The sequence below is a fragment of the Bos javanicus genome, chromosome 7, assembly GCF_032452875.1.
Source record: "Bos javanicus breed banteng chromosome 7, ARS-OSU_banteng_1.0, whole genome shotgun sequence".
NCBI classification, from domain to species: Eukaryota; Metazoa; Chordata; class Mammalia; order Artiodactyla; family Bovidae; genus Bos; species Bos javanicus.
This window is the reverse complement of record NC_083874.1, coordinates 1,628,958-1,642,968: the sequence shown is the minus strand read 5'-3', so window position 1 is coordinate 1,642,968 and position 14,011 is coordinate 1,628,958. Positions and strand designations below refer to the sequence as shown.

The window sequence follows — 14,011 nt, the reverse complement described above, 5'->3', positions numbered from 1 at the left end:
ACGGTTAGGTTTCTTTACCTGAGTTAGGAAATGGAACATTTTGCTAAATTTTTTAATAAGAATTAGTGGGCGGGAGGATTTGTTTTGTTTCAGGGTTTTTTTTTAAAGGGAGGAACTGTATTGATCTTTAAAATCATTCTGTATGTCAGTCTTTTAACAGCCATGTTTAAGTGCCATGACTAGAATCACTGCTGAGTTGTCCATTTGCTGTAGTAAGAGCAGAGGTAGAGAATTGTGTGGGCGTTCTCCTGTGCCCCAGCACAAGCAAACAAGTCAGGGAACTGGATTATGAGATAGCTAGAATGAACGGTGTATTGGAGTAAATGTGCTGCACAGCAAATGCATTTCCTAACCTGTCTGATAATGAATGTCAGCAACTCCCTACCTGACTATCTTGACTCAACAGTTTCAACTAGCACATTATCTTCCAAGGACCTTGAGGGGTAAACGTTTTGACAGAAGTTGTTGCTGCAGTTTTGGCAATCATGCTCTTGCGTCCTTTCAGTTACAGAGTTCACTTTGCCCTGAGAGATAGCTTAAGGGGATGAAGTGACAATTGGTAAGCACAAATGCAGGCTGGAGAGACTTGAATTCCAGGCCCAGCGAGGTAACTAGCTTAATGAACAACATTAGTTTCCACATCTTAGAACAGAATGAGGAGTGCCAAGGATACCTTACCATTAGGGATCTTTTAGGAGAGACAAATAAGATGGGGAACATGAAACCGCTTTGAATGGCGTAATGAACTATGCAAGTAGAAGAATTGGCAGCTCATAACAACTCCTAGGAAATAACAGTGCCTGAACATAGTTACAACCTGTACAGCTTACTGTAGAGCTTTGTCAGAAAAGTGCGGGCTGAATGCTTTGTAAACTATAACAGATGATTTTTAAATTAAGCTTAACTGTGAAAATTATTTGAAGAATTTTATTTTTTTAAGTAACTTAGAATCTTTAGCAATGTTTTTGGAATCCACATTTTAAATCGACTTAGTTTATACGAAAAAGGAAAGTGCTATGGAAAGATACATTTTAATGTTCCTGTCAATCAAAAGCAGAATTCAGAACTGAACTAGGCAGTGTACATCTATTTTTTTAGTGGATGAGCATTTACAGTAAGGACCACTTTGAATTTTATGTACTTCCCTCCCACTATTAAGTGCTTTGATGTTTCGACTAGATGTAATCAAGAGGAATGAAAAGTAGTAGTAAAATAGTTATCTGTGACTGGAATCAAATTCCTTTTAAGTGGTTCCTTTTCAATCTAAGACTTCAAGTTTCTTATCGCTGTTAAAATTCAGTGTTTTAGGACCATCAAAGCTTAAACGGTGTCGCTGGGCAATACCTAGTAATAATAGAAATCACTGATAATGTTGCACATTACTGTAAGCCAGGTACTGATATGAACACATTGCATGCATTTTGTTTATATAGCTATCCTAAGGTGTACACAGTGTAAATGTATCCCAGTGTAAATGGCTCAGATGGTAAAGCATCCGCCTGCAATGCAGGAGACCCGAGTTCGATCCCTGGGATGGGAAGATCCCCTGGAGAAGGAAATGGCAACCCACTCCAGTACTCTTGCCTGGAAAATTCCGTGGACTGAGGAGCCTGGTAGGCTACAGTCCATGGGGTCCCAAAGAGTCGGACACTGAGCGACTTCACTTTCACTTTAAAAAGTACACAGTGTTGTTGTTTTAGAGATGAAGAAACTGAGGCCCTGAAGTTAGTAATTCACCCAATATGCCAAGTTATTAAGTAGAAGATTAGGGATTGTGACTTCTGAGTTCCTGCTCCTTGTTGTACAGGAACAAAAGTTGTGTCTGACTCTTGTGACATTGTGGACTGTAGCCCGCCAGGCTCCTCTGTCCTTGGGATTTACCAGGCAAGAATACTAGAGTGGGTTGCCACGCCCTCTTCCAGGAAATCTTCCCAACCCAGCGATCAAACCGCGTCTCCTGCTTCGCCAGTGGATTCTTCACCGTTGAACCACATGAGAAGCCAGTCCTGCTCATTAACCGTACTTTTAACTGTGACCTTGGACAGTTTAGCTTTAGTTTCCTCATGTGTCACATGGATGATAGAAGCTCCTGGGGATCTTATGAAGATTAAATTAGACAATCTAAAGGTGTCTAAAATCAGTGAGACATAACATTTTAAAAGGGTAGATAAATGGATAGCCTACATGAAGGAAAGACTGCCTCGTTTTTTAATTACATTCAGCCTTTGGAAAAAAATCACTTTGTGGAATTCCCTGGTGGGCCAGTGGTTAGGACTTGGCTATTCCATTGCAGGGGGCACGAGTTCAATCCCTGGTTGGGCAACTAACATCCAGCAAGCTGCGCAGCCAAAAGGAAAAAAAATCACTTAAAAAAAAAAAATAACCAATTCTGCCAGCTAGGTCACTTCTGTTCTTTTTTCTGATTTCTCATGGGTTAAAGGAATTAGAGGTGACATTTCCTAACTACTTTTAAGAGATAAAATTCCAAAAAGAAAAGCTTCAGAACTGAATGATTTCACTAGTGAATTCTACCAGATACTTAGGGAAGAATTAATACCAATCCTTCACAAACTTTTCTAAAAAATAGAAGAAAGGAAAACACTTCTAACTCATCCTTTAAGGCCAGTATTACCATGATAACAAAATGAAAGACTTCACAAGAAAACCATAGAACAATATCCCTTAAGCAAATAAATGAAAAGTCCTCAAAATGCTAGTAAGTGGGATCAAGCAACATATAAAAAAGAATTATACACCACAGCCAAATGGGATTTAACCCAAAAATGTAAGGTTGGTTTACCATACAATAAAGAATGTAATATATTGCATTAATAAAGGACAAAAAACCTACACGATCATCTCAGTTTGATAAAGTGCAGCACCCTTTCATGACAGAAGCACTTAACAGACTAGGAATATAAGGGAACTTTGTTGACCCTCCTAAGAGAGAAATTCCTTTTGTGGGATTTGTTGTTCCTTTCTAATTTCTCATGGGTTAAAGTAATTAGAGGTGAAATTTCCTAACTACTTAAAAAAATGATTTATTTGGCTGTCCTGGGTTTTAGTTGCTTAGATCCAGTTCCCTGACCATCTGGGGCCACGTGCATTGGGAGCACAGAGTCCTAGCCGTTGGACCACCAGGGAAGTCCCCCTAACTACTTTTAAGAAACAAAATCTTAAAAAGCCCAGAACCAAATGGGTTCACTGGTGAATTCTACCAAATGCTTAGGGAAGAATTAACACTAATCCCTCACAAACTCTTCCAAAAATAGAAGAGAGGAGAATAGTTTCCAATACGTTCTATGAGGCCAGTATTACCCTGATAGCAAAACTAGACAAAGACTTTACAAGAAAGCCACAGACTAATATCTTTATGAAAATAGATGCAAAATAGACTATCTTGAAAATATCAAACTTTAATTTTAAAATAATTTGAGACTCCATTTGTTTTAAAAATCTTTTTTTTTTTGAATGGCCCCTTTGTGAGCATAAAGATACTGCCTATGAGAGGTGACAAATTTAATATTTCATTAGTGTTTGCCAGTTCCTAAAGTTGCTCTAAATCAACTTTTGATTTGTTGAAATTCAATGCAGAATGTGTATGTTTCTAATAGAATATTTTGTGTTCAGTTGAAGTCTCATGTATAGTAAAATAATAGGACTCTTTAGAATGTGTCCTGAGAACAGAGTTACCATTAACCAAAAATAAATTTGGAGGAATTCATGAAATTGGTGGCAGAGCAGAAAATAAGAAAGTCACAGATAAACAGGGATATTTCCCTGTCCAAATGCTACAGTTGTATATACACCATTGCAAGGAAGAGTTAAAGAAAAAAAATCATAGAATATAATGAGAAGAAAGCTAGTTCTTCTTGTTACATAAAATCATTCACCTTTGTTGAAATATGTAGGAGGTGTAGGCAGTCTGGGAATTGAAGATGTGGTTGTACTAATTGTGTATCAAAAGAACAAACCATTTGTGTACTTATGAAGTACTGGACTCTGATAGACTGTGTATTATCTTTTTGTATTTTCACAGCAAGCCTTTGAGCTAGTAGTACTACTAGCTACATTTATAAAATAGGGAAGAAAGACTCCTGTAAGTTCAATAAGCTGACCAAGGCTACAAAGAGGGTCAAGAAAGCCTTGAGCCCAGATTTCTCTGACATGACAGTTTACACCATCACATACACTGTACTGCCTTTTGCATAAGGCCTTAATTTTCTGAATCGTCAGTTTTAAAATAGAATGCTTCCATTTCTAGAATAAAAGGTAAATTCACTCTTAAAAGTTAAAAAGTGAATAGATTAAGGTCTCTTGAATCCTTCTGACCCTGAGATTTTGAGAACTGGGCTTTTTGTTCTGTCCTTGGAAAATTGAGATGCAAGTTGGAAATCATTTATATTATTTATAAATGTATATTACAAATATGCATGTATTTTCTTGGCTTTGTGTACATTTCTTGGCTTTGTGTACATTTGTCCATGGGATCCCAGTGGTAGAGATTCTTTGCCTTGGATATAGGCTGATAATTATATTTGATTATTAAAAGCAAAACACTTATTAACTGGAAGGAAGGGGGCAAGATGTTCAGATTTCTGATCCAACTCACACTTCTGGGTCTTTCTCTGTACTTCTGTGCTTTGAAAGACTGGGTCGATTGAAAGCTGGTTTCTATACAACTTTGATCAAGTCTTAACGAACCAACCATACTGATCCAGTAATACATTTTTTAAGAGAAGCTTTCAGGTTTGAAATAATTACAGACCTACAAAAGTTGCAAAATAGTACAGAGAGATCTCTTGTACCCAATACCCAGCTTCCCCAAATAACAGTATAGGTAGATAACTATAGTAAAATATCAGAACTAGGAAAAAATTGCATTGGTACAATCTACAGACCATATTTGGATTTCTCCAGGTTTTACCTGCCCTTGGGTGTACATAGTTACGTACAGTTTTATCATGACACTAGTTGATAGTTAACGTTTTTGCCTTTTGGTGTTTTTTATAGACAAAATATTCAGGCTGGAGTCTTAAGTAGTACTAACAGCTCTCTGCATGTTTTTTCCTAGTTAGATAAAAGGTTATGAGTTTATGTTATCCACCTCCAACTCCCCTGAAACTTGATTGGTAGAACTAATGGTACAGAATATTCATGAACTCTGAAAACATGGGCAAATACATTTTATGTTTCCAGACTTTAAGGACACCCTTTATTGATCCTGAAGGTCAGAGTTTTTTTGTTGTTTTTTTTTTAATATTTGATAACTAGTTGGCCCTCATGGAATTGAACACTATCAGCAAACATTCATTTAGTGTTTAATATGTGCCAGGTTTGCTGCTGGGCATTAGACCCATTTTCTCCTTTAACCCTTTGTAATACAGAATTCTCACACTTCAGTCTTGTGACTGCCAGGAAACAGTCTTGAGCCCTGCCACCCAGTATTTATTGAAAGTCCATCTGAGGGAATTTCCTGGCAGTCTCACGGCTAGGCATTTTCACTGTTGGGGCCTGGGTTTGATCCCTGATGTCTCAAGCTATGCGGCACGGCCAAAGGGGGAAAAAAATCTAGCTGAGAAATATTTAATGAGTATTTGAAGGAAGTGCAGTCTGTTCACTTCTCTGGAACCTAGAAATTGTAAGTTTTATTTCCAGATCAAGTTCTGAATCAACAGAAATCAGAACTTGGCCTGTATAGTCTTGGCCCTCATATTGTTGGTTTTATTGACTTCACTTTTGCTCTAGTTAAGGGATACTGTACGATAAAGCCACACAAAACTATATTTACATATAATTTAAGGGTATTTTTAAGAAAAGTTCACTTTGGTAGACTCATAAATGTTAAAAGATTTTCTTGTTTGTGGTTTTGATTTTTAATTGCAAGTCTCCTGGAGGTCTGTAAGTGATTTGTAATTTGGCCAAGACAGGACTTTAAACGGGCGCGCTGAGAGACAGCTGGTGGCACTAAGCAGTTTAGTCATGAATTAGACATCCACCTAGCATTTGTGCCCAAGCTCAAAGGGGCACTGCGGTAGAGTTTAAGGTAATAGCCTTTCGGTGATTAAGAATAAAAATAAAAATGGCTCTTAGAGGAAAATCAGGAAATGAAGTACTCCAAGAAAATGATGGCTTTCAAGCAGAAAGTATGAGAGAAACTGCTATAATGGCATTCAGGAATAGGAGAAATCTTGCACTGGAAGAGGTAATGTAGCTTAGTGAGCATGAACTGTGAAGAGACTTAGAAAATGCTAATGTTTCTTTACTGCTGGAAAGTGTTAACTTGGTTTACAGGCACATAATTTCTTTACTTTTATTCTTAAATATTTTAGATCTAGGAGTCATTTGCTCTGGGACTTTGGGGAAGTGGGGGAGTGGGGAAAATGTGCGGTTTATTTTTTTAAAGCATTATTGCTTTGTTATTGAGCTTCTTGTTACATATTTCCTGTTAATAATCTTAAAAATAGTGACAACAGAGAAATATGCTGTCTGCTTTGTTGTTTAGTTGCTAAGTCATGTCCCACTCTTTTGCGACCCCATGGACTGTAGCCCGCCTGGCTTCTCTGTCCATGGGATTTCCTAGTCAAGGATACTGGGAGTGGGTTGCCATTTCCTTCTCCAGGTTGGGATTTTCCCGACCCAGGGATTGAACCCACATCTTCTGCATTGCAGGCAGATTCTTTACCACTGAGCTACCTGGGAAACCCTTACACTCTCTGCTTAGGAGTTTCTAAGTGTTAAGACACATGAGTTCTATTTATTTATTTTCCCAAAGTAATTAATTAATTAGGCTGCAGTGGGTCTTCGTTGTGGGAGAGGGCGTGAAGGATCTAGGTCTCTAAACAGGGATCAAACCCGGCTCCCCTGTGTTGGAAGCATGAACTCTCAGCCACTGGCCCACCAGAGAAGTCCTTGAAGAGTTCTAAAGGGAGAAAAAAGCTGCTGCTTAGATGTCTTCTTGAACATTAATATAAGCGAAAAAATCATTTTGTGTATAAGACAAAAGTGGTATAAAATTATCAAGTAAAGTATTGGGAGACAGGAGACTTGGCCTCTGCCCCTCATTTGCCAATAACCGTTTTTGGCAAGTCAGTCTGTTGGACCTCAGTTTCTTCTCTGAAAAGAGATTTAGACTAGATTCCAATAGTATATATTTCAGCCCTGGAATTTTTTTTTGGAGGCTGCTGCTGCTGCTGCTAAGTTGCTTCAGTCGTGTCCAACTCTCTGCGACCCCAGAGACGGCAGCCCATCAGGCTCCCCCGTCCCTGGGATTCTCCAGGCAAGAACACTGGAGTGGGTTGCCATTTCCTTCTCCAATGCAAGAAAGTGAAAAGTGAAAGTGAAGTCGCTCAGTGGTATCTGACTCTTAGCGACCCCATGGACTGCAGCCTACCAGGCTCCTCTGTCCATGGGATTTTCCAGGCAAGAGTACTAGAGTGGGTTGCCATTGGGATAGGAGACAAATATTTGATGCATAATAGTGGAACATCCTTTTTTTAAAAAATGAATTTTTTACAGAATCGTTTTTAAATCTATAGAATCATTTCTGCCATGATTAACATTAGTATAGTACATTTATTATAAATAATGAACGGGTAATGGTAATTACCAAAGTCCATATTTAATTCAGATTTCCTTTGTTTTTATTTGCTGCTCTTATTCCATGGTACCGTGTTACATTTAGCCATCATGTCTCCTTAAACTCCTCTTGACTGTGACAGTTTTTAAGATTTTCTTTGTTTTTGATGTCCTTGAACAATTTGAGGACTACTGGTCAGGACAGCAGTCCCTCTGTTGGGATTTCCTTGATGTTTTTCTCATGATTAGAGGGAATATGGATTTTGGGGAGGAAGACCACAGAGGTTAAAGTACTGTGTTTTTTTTAATATAAATTTATTTATTTTAATTGGAGGCTAATTACAATATTGTATTGGTTTTGCCGTACATCAATATGAATCCGCCACGGGTGTACACGTGTTCCCCATCCTGAACCCCGCTCCCACCTCCCTCCCCATACCATCCCTTTGGGTCATCCCAGTGCACCAGCTCCAAGCATCCTGTATCATGCATCGAACCTGGGCTGGTGATTGGTTTCACATATGATATTATACATGTTTCTCAATGCCATTCTCACAAATCATCCCACCCCTCTCCCTCTCCCACAGAGTCCAAAAGACTGTTCTATAATCTGTGTCTCTTTTGCTGTCTCTCATACAGGGTTATCGTTACCATCTTTCTAAATTCCATATATATGCGTTAGTATACTGTATTGGTGTTTTTCTTTCTGGCTTACTTCACTCTGTGTAATAGGCTCCAATTTCATCTACCTCATTAGGACTGATTCAAATGTATTCTTTTTAATGGGTGAGTAATACTCCATTATGTATATGTACCACAGCTTTCTTATCCATTCAAAAAATATAGAATGCTTCACGAATTAGCGGGGCCATGCTAATCTTCTCTTTATCATTCCAATTTTAGTATATGTGCTGCCGAAGTGAGCGCTGAAGTACCGTTTTCAATGACATCACTTTTGGTCTTTACCTTGAGCACCTGGCTGAAGTAGTGTTTGCTGGGTTTCTCCCCTGTAAATTCCTGCTTTTCCTGTTCCCATACAGGAAAGATAGCGCTCTGTGGAGCCCACTTGTAAGGGTAGGGAGTTACGTTTCTCCTCCTTGACAGTGGACTGTCTGTATCTGTTACGTGGAATATTTCTGCCTGGGAAATTTGCCTCTTATTTGTTTAATCTCATTTATTTATTCAGTAATGTAATGCGTAGATTCATGGGCATTTATTTTGTGCTTTGGAATATAATCCACTAGCACTTAATTAACTGCTCGTGTTTTCCAGCTTTGGCCATTGCTCTTCTTTTGTTCCTTTGATGTAGCCCCCCATCATTGTGGGTGCTTTTGTTTTGAACACTTCGTCACTTTCTGGCAGTACAAGATGTTCCAGGCTTGTCTTATATGTTTGCTGCCCTAATCCTAGAATCAGCCAAGGAACCCTGTTTCCTTTTTATTGGAGATGATATTGGAAACCAAAATCCTTGGTACTAGGGTATTTATTGTATTGCTACTGAGGTGTAGTTTCTTGTATGCCCTCTTAACTGATAGAGCAAGAAAATATATGTGTGTATACTAAGTGGTTTATATGCACATATCTATAAATATTTCGTATGTAACCCTCTGTATATTAAGATAAACGTGAGTTCATATTGTAGTCTCTTAACTCGTGCCCATTACCATGTGGATTATCTTAGCCTCTTTCCCTTGCTTGTCCGTAAAGTTCCCACGCTCAGCATTGAAAGTGGCTCCTACCATACACCATCCATTTACTTAATTGTTCAATTCTGATATATATGTATAGCAGTATCCCAATTGTTAACCTGTATACTCATGTGACGGAGAAGGCAATGGCAAGCCACTCCAGTGTTCTTGCCTGGAGAATCCCAGGGACGGCAGAGCCTGGTGGGCTGCTGTCTATGGGGTCGCACAGAGTCTGACACGGCTGAAGCGACTTGGCGGCAGCAGCATACTCGTGTGAATCAGCGTAACTTGAATAGCGCTTTTGTATAGTGTGGTTTTGCAGACTTGACTGATTTCCAGAGCTACTTAGGTTAACGTCTTTTCCCGCCACCTCTTTGAGTGAGGTGGTTTCATACATTTATAATACAGTTGGGTTGTTTTGTCACATCCTGTGTGTATCCTGGATCACTCAACCTCTTAAATGATGTTTTATAATTTCCATACATCAAGATTCATTCTCTGTGCTGTTAAGTTTTATGGGATTTGAAAAATATGTAGTACCATGTATCCATAATTACAAGAGTATACAGAATAGTTTCTCTGCCTAAAAGAGCCCCCTGTGCTTACCTATTCAACCCGACCGCCACCTCTAAACCTCTGATTTTTCTTTTTTTTCTTTTGATATCTAGGGTTTGGCCTTTTTCAGAATGTACTCTAATTGGAATTATATAGCATTGGCCTTTTCAGACTCAGCCTTCTCTCAGCAGTATCCACTAAAGATTCAAGTCTTTTTTTGGCTTAACAGCTCTTTTTTTTTTTTTTAATTGAAGTATAGTTTATAGTTTGTTTACAGTGTTATGATAATGTCTGCTGTACAGCAAGGTGATTCAGCTTAGGAGCTAGTCTTGTAATTCGGAACAATATTTCATCGAATGGGCATACTACAGTTTGTTTACTCATTCCCCTACTGCAGAGCGTTTTGGTTTCTTCAAGTTGTGAGTTATTATGGATAAAGCTGCTATAAACATTTGTGTGGCAGGTTTTGTCAAGTCGTAAGCCTTCAGATCAGTTGGGCAAGAACTTGGGAACATGATTGACAAATCATATAGTAAGTCTATGGTTAGCTTTGTAAGAAGTTGCCAGATATGTTCCAGAGTGCCTGAAATTTTAGATTTTCACCAGCACTGAAATGAGTTCCTGTTACTTCACATCCTTGCTAGTGTTTTGGATCTTAGCCGTTCTAATAGGTGTATTGTAGTATCTCATTGTTTGCAGTTACCTAATGGCAGATGAAAGCGCTTCCCCGGTGGCTCAGCGGTAAAGAATCTGCTTGCAGTGCAGGAGCTACAGGAGACCTAGGTTCTATCCCTGGGTCAGGAAGATCCCCTGGAGAAGGACATGGCAACCCACTCCAGTATTCTTGCCTGGAGAATCCCACGGACAGAGGAGCCCAGTGGGCTATAGTCCATGGGGTTGCAAAGAGTCGGACACGACTGAAGCGACTTAGCAATGGCAGATGATGTTTGATCTTCTCATATGCCATCTAAATATCTTGTTTGGTGAGTTTAGATGTTTTGCCCATTTTGTAATTCGGTGGTTTGTTTTCTTACTGGTTGAGTTTGTGTTCTTTGCACATTTTGGAAACCATTTCTTTATTAGATATTTATTTTGCAAATATTTTCTCCTAGCTTGATTTGTTTTTTAATTCTCAAGTTTCTTTCATGGAGTTAAAGTAAGTTCAACCAATTTTTTTCTTCTGTGTTTCTAGCTTTTGATGTATTGGAAACTCTTTGTCAAACCCAAGAATGTTTAAAATTTCTCCTATGTTTTCTTATAGAAATCGTAATAGTGCAACATCCTTTTTGATACAAGGAATGTGGGTAGGAGGACTGAAATGAGGGTGGGTTTTGTTTCTTGATAATATTGGATTTTTATTAATGAAGTGGAGAATTAAGATCACCTTAAAATATAGTGTTGAATTATTTCTAAGTGTGACCAAGTCTTTAACAAAATTTGGAATGTTTGGGCTGGCTTAATAGTGGCTCTTGAAACTAGACCTGTTTACTGTAGCATTTTCTTGGGAGTATTGGCAAATTACTTTGGCAAGTATTGAAGTAGCGTATGTAAAACTAGCAGTGGCTTAGGCTTATAAACACACAGCTGTGAGAATTGATTTGTCATGGTTTGGCAGTGGTGGTTCCTCCACGGCTTTAACAACCCTCTAGATGATGTGAAAGTTAACAGATATGTGCCTGAGACTTCTCAAACCTGAAAAACCAGGTCCTGAAACTCAGGGTGTAGGGGAAATGGTGGTGGAGAGAAGTGCATTTCCTGTTGTTCCTGACTGGGATGGTAGCCTTATGCTACCGGACAGCTTTTACTTTTATTCTGCCTCCCCCACACAGATGCCATCTTTCCTGGGTTCCTTGGTCCAGCAACCTGTTCCGCAGTCACACTCTTCTAAACCCTGCCTGAATCCTCCATTCCAGACCACTCCCTTCAGGACCCTTCCTGACTAGTCTTTCTATCCTGTCTCTATCACACATGTTCGGGATGAGCTACATTTTGTCTAGTGTCATAGAAATAGGACATTTGAATTCTTTGACTCTCACTTATTGGTTGTGATATTGAGTAAATGATTGGGTTGTTTTCATTTCACTACATCTTAGTAATACCTCAAGGGAGGTTTACAAAATAATGAACTGCTTTTATAAACTGGAAAACAAAGCACAAGTTGATTGTTCATAAACCCTAATCAGTGGTTCTCAAGGTAGCAACCTTTGCATCCCCTGGAACCTGATAGAAAGGTAAGGGCCCAGCACGCACACTGAATCAGCAGTGTGTTTTAAAAAGCCCCCTGATGCATGCTCAAGTTAGAGAAGAGCTGCCTTGTGACTATGCTTAACCTAAGGAGAGTTGTATTAGGCTGCTTGGACTGCCATGACAGTACCACAGGCCGGGTGGCTTAAGCAACAGAAAAGTTTTTTCTTACAGTCTGGAAGTCCATGATCAAGGCGTTGGCAGAGTTGGCTTCTGGTGTGGCCTTTCTCCTCAGCTTGCGGAGGGCCACCGTCTTGTGTCCTCGTTGGACTTAACGTCTGTGCACATGGATTCCTGGTTCTCTTCCTCTCATTATAGACACCAGGCCTATCGGTTAGGGCCCCAACTTTATGACCGCTTTTAACCTTAATTACTTCCTTAAAGGTCCTATCTAGTTATGTTGGGAGTTCGAGTTTCAACATACAGATGTGAGGTGGGAGGCACAGTTAAGCCTGTAACAGCAGTATATGTTGTATGTGTGTATGCTCAGTTGCTCACTGTGTGCAAATCTTTTACAACCCCATGGACTGTAGCCTGCCAGGTTCCTCCATAGGATTTCCCAGGTGAGAATACTGGAGTGGGTTACCATTTCCTTCCCCAGTGGATCTTCCCGAAACGGGCATCTCCTTCATTGGCAGACCAATTCTTTACCACTGAGCCACCTGGAAGCCCATATCATAGCAATAGTGCATCAACAAATTAACAATTACAGAGAAAAAAATCAATCTTCCTGTTCTGCAGTTGTTTTCTCCCTCACTAAACCCTACCTGAATCCCATTTTTGAAAGATGAGTAGTTAGTTCATCTCCCTGATTAGCTTTTCCTTGAGCAGCAGTGTTTTAACATCAGTACATAGTCCTTATTAATTCTTTGGTTTTGTGATTCATTTAATTGCTACTAGGCTTATCATATTTTGCCTTTTTGATTTAACTGTTTTGTGGACTAATTTGATTTATAGTTTATCCCTGGGAACCCAACTACCATTTATAGCATTATTTCTGTGAGGACTTGTTAGGTTGTATACAGTTGATTTAGATAAAAGTGTTGAATCAGTCTGTTTAGTTTCAGAGAATCCAGTGTAGTTGTAAATCAAAGCAATATTGCTATGCCATTGTATATTTTGGTGGTAGAGAATAGAAGCCTTACCAGTGAAAAATTCAAATTACTGGCATTTCTTGGTATAGAAGAAGCCATAGCAGAATGTTAACATTGAGAGTTTTTCCTAACTCCTAGGAAACTCCTAAACCAGTCTTAGGAAGGATTATGAGTGACTTTTTTTTTTTTTTTTAAATCTTTTATTTCTTTATTTTCTGTGCTGCCTAGGAGTCCAGTGAGCTTTACTTTCTTTCATTTTGTGAAAACAGTATCCACGATTTATAAATAAAAGAAATACCACCAGATGATACATGAAAATCTAGTTCTATATAGTTACCCACTTTAAAGGATTATAGCATTTATAAGGAATTAGGCGTTAAATTCAGCATTAGAATAAGTTGATTTACAAGTGACCACAAAAATTAAGCTATTTTCTTTATTTTTATTGTAGTGAAAATACTTGTAAGATTTACCATCTTAACCATCAAGTTCAGTGGCATTGAGTACGTTCACATTGTTGTACAGCTTTCACCTCCATCCATCTCCAGAAATCTTTTGTCTTGCAGAATTAGAATTCTGTACTACCTGCTACCAAATCATTTTGTGCATCCATGTAGCTCAGTTTTTATATCTTTAGATCTGTGGTTTTGGAGAGAGGATTGACTACCATCCATGACAGTCTAATATAATATATATGACACTTGAAGGCTTAGAAAAAAGAGATAAAAATAGTTGGTCTGTGGTTTAATATATTTTTTTCTTGAATCTTAAAACTGATTTATTATTTATTTATTTGGCTTATTGGGTCTTAGTTGCTGACAGGTGGGATCTTCATTGCATCATGCAGGATCT

The 14,011-nt window shown here is 38.7% G+C and overlaps 1 protein-coding gene and 1 pseudogene across 1 annotated transcript in view; one reads left to right on the top strand and one right to left on the bottom strand.

Moving 5' to 3' along the window:
- Window positions 1–14,011, top strand: part of CANX (calnexin) — a 33,012-nt gene that overhangs the window by 1,366 nt on the left and 17,635 nt on the right. The window lies entirely within an intron of this gene.
- On the bottom strand, window positions 8,415–8,505 carry LOC133252190 (U6 spliceosomal RNA; annotated as a pseudogene).